The sequence below is a fragment of the Diadema antillarum genome, unplaced genomic scaffold, assembly GCF_040938485.1.
Source record: "Diadema antillarum isolate AM-2024a unplaced genomic scaffold, OU_Dant_1.0 seq00000654_RagTag, whole genome shotgun sequence".
NCBI lineage: Eukaryota > Metazoa > Echinodermata > Echinoidea > Diadematoida > Diadematidae > Diadema > Diadema antillarum.
In genome coordinates, this window is record NW_027271567.1 from 302,501 (window position 1) to 306,271 (window position 3,771).

The window sequence follows — 3,771 nt, forward strand, 5'->3', positions numbered from 1 at the left end:
TATATATATATATATATACATATGGTTGCATCAGTAAATTAATGGATGGATTTGGCGCCTTACAATTCCCATATATTACACACACACACACACACACACACACACACACACACACACACATATATATATATATATATATATATATATAGGCCTATATATATATATAAATATATAATATATACAAACAATCCCCGTCTGGCGTCTGTATTAAGTACAATGGTTTAGTACTCACAAATTGACGAAAATAAAGAGTACAAATCGGTTGATCGTAAGGCGCCTCATGGCTTGGGAAAGGTTGCATGACCGGAGGAATTTTGGCACCGAGGAATTTCATCAATAAACCCACTCGTTGCGCTTTGTCTTCTTTTTCTAACAAGGGACACGCAGTCGCATTCAGGTGCAAATTGAACGCTTGACTGCGGGTTAATGACCCCTCACTCTCCCCTTCACCCCCTGTTTACCCTGGTGGCCAAGAAAGTTGCTTCGCTAGCCTACGTTTATTTGCCACTTTCCTTTGTTTGCTTGTTGTGCCTCACTTGAAGAGAGACATAACGTCAACTTTAACGACAAGTGTTGATGCAAACGATAATAATACTACGGACAATAATGATGAACAGACATACCCTGCGTATTATAAAGCGAACGCGCACAAAGTTGGTTCCAGGTTCTTATTTTGTCGAGAATACGTTCATTCATGGTTCTTTGCAAGGTTCACCAGATGGAAACAGAGATGTTCGCGGGCGGCAATTTCCGTGGGCTATCCAGAACAATGCTTGATGTGCAAAGCATCAAAATTGTAGAAGGTTTGCCTTTTCGTCTTCCAAAATGATATGCGGACGATATTATGCAAGATGCATTCAGAAGTTGCCATGGCTCATCGGACCAAGCTATAAGGGGACGACGGGCTCCCATGCATTCATTTGCCAAGTCTTTCGTAGGGGAGAGTCACGATACCTCCTCCCCGTAAGAAAACCCACTTCACATCTCTGGTTAAAGATTATATACATGTAGATCAAAATCCCGCTCAAACGCACGAAGGCCTACGGGTCACCAGTCACTTGCGAAACTTTTGGCTGTCCTAACAGACTAGAAGATTTCCCAAGTATTGATAGTAGCGATAATTCTTATCATTTTATAATGGCATACGAATATGATTATGAAGTGAATTTACAGTAACGTAAATAACTCACCATATTGGCATCTTGGCTGAGAGTGAAAAATACAAAAAGCCATTTTTGTTGTATCCTCATGAAGCTTTATTGAACAAACTCTGACAGGTCGCTATCATGTCTGCATGGATTTGTCACATCTTTCCCTGTGTCATATTACAGTGTATTTTGTCGTCAAGTTGTCCATGTTGGTTTGTGAGCATTCAGGGAGTTCCTAGAATGCAATATCTACTTCATCACTAGACCACCACATGATCTTTGGCAATCTTGTTTATCTGAAATTTCGGAGGAGCAGTGCTGCTTTATTACAGTTTATCCTATTCATTTGATTGCTGGTGTATCATCAAAGGGACTATCTATACAATGCAAATGCATCCTGACTTGTAGTGATTCAGAATACCGTGATCATCTCTCACTTACTAAAAAGAATGTCTAAATGTATGTGTTATATATTCTATATTTTCTACCACTTTTCTTCTATTTGGATTTGCCCACAAAAAAAAAAATCAACAACTTCCCAACCAAGATTCTGTCAGTGACATTATCTCTCGATCGCTGGCAAAAGTACTATTGATATTATGATAAACAAACAACATTTAAATGCAGTGTATTTTGTTAATCATTAGTAACATGGAAACCTGCAAGTTATGCTCAGTCTAGGGAAAGGTACATTCCAGTGTCGTTAATTGTTAATCATATTAGTAGGTCTACTTTAGCAATGTTTGACAAAATAATTTATGATGTCATCGACCGTTTTTGGTTTTAAAGTTGTTGTGGTGTTTTTTTTTTTTTTTTTGCGCATCCAAGTAATCCCAATATATATATATATATATATATATATATATATATATATATATATATATATATATATATATATATATATTTATTTATTATATTTATCTATTTATATATAGTAGATCAATCATCCTAGGATATTTAGCATAGTATTTCGATATTCTTATCGTCACGAAAGTTAATTATGTTAAGGACATTTTGACCCATCACAAGTCAAAATGCATTTGCATCGCAAAGTTCTTTTAAGTAGAGTACAACATTCGCGTATATTTGTAAAGATTGCTGTTGGCTGTTCGCTTCGGTAGTGAGGATCAAAAGTCTCTCTATTGATGACTGATTTTTTTAAAGGAGAAAAACAAATCAACTTGGCAATACAGTCTACATGAGCAAAGTCCCTTTTTCTCTTTCAAAATGACAATTTCCTCTTTCTCTTCAAAATGACAATTTCCTCTTTCTCTTCAAACTGAAAAATTTCGGTAAATTTCTCAGTTTGTGCAGGTGTAACGTTTTAACAAGTTCCGTCTCATCTTTATTCTAACCAAGTTATGCAGTCAAAATCACAGATGCCAATTTTAATGAAGCCAAGGAGATATTTTTTTTCTCGCCCTTATAGGAATTGATAGGTTTTGATATATGGTTGAGGTGTTGACTCATTTAGAGGTGGAGGAGGGGACACTCAGTTTGAAGTGGGAGGTTTATTTAATACACTTCCAACTGAGTGAGCTCTCATCGAAGTCTTCTCGCTCGTAATCTGTCCGTGGTCCTTCCTTTCCCCTCCCTTTTCCGCCTCTCGCAACATATGAGTTCGAAACGGAGTGGAGAAAAGGATGGTATAAATGAATGCAAAATCCTAAAGATATCATGAGACAGTTTTCAGGTTAAATCAGGCTGAGGGAAAAGAATCCTTTGAGCTTCTAATAATATTTCTCAAGAATGTAGTGAAAAGAGAAAGTGAAGTGGGTGTGCCTTGGAACACATCATACATGCATGGAAGAAAGGCTCCTCTACGGAGGGGCTTTGTTTCCACGTTCACAAGCGTCTATATGTCCATTGGTGCACTCACCGTACGAAACTGGCTGAAACCTGGTTCAACGCAATGTCACCTGGACCCAGTTTTCGTTGTTGATCGTTAAAATTGATCTCCACGTTGCGTTAATCGAACTCGGCGTTCCTTCTACGAATCTGTCAAGGACTCGGCATTGTAATATTGAACCTGACGAGCTCTAAGTTCGAATTCATCGTGTTGCCATTCGGTGAGAGAGAGAGAAAGAGAGAGAGGGAGAGAGAGAGGGGGGGGGGGTGGGGAGGGACAGACAGATGGAAGGAGAGAATAATCATGTGGACTCATGAGGATGTAAAAAAAAACCCGGTAGCCTAAGTAAACGGATGCTACGGATATCACAAAGAGACAGATTACTGAGAGAGATAGATACAGAGATCGCTGAGAGATGACAATATTGGATTTAGGGAAGCAATCAGGCCTAACCTTCTCTTAGCAAAGACGGGAGCGCTACAAACTTCCGAAAGTCTACGACCCGCTTATTGACCGTCACGTGATCAAAGCAAAGACGGGTCATTCAGCCGATGAAGGCTGTAGCGTTGACAGCTGAAAATTCCAAAGGTAGATATCTTGTATTGAGATCAAAAGTTTAACACCAATTTCAACTGTCGAATTCGACTGTCAGCAGTTCTTTGTAAAGCAAAATCCTGGTATCCTTTCTTTTTATTCATTTATTCATTTTATTTCCATTTCATGTCACTAACATTTACAAAATTCAAAATACATCAAAATACATTTGTCACAATA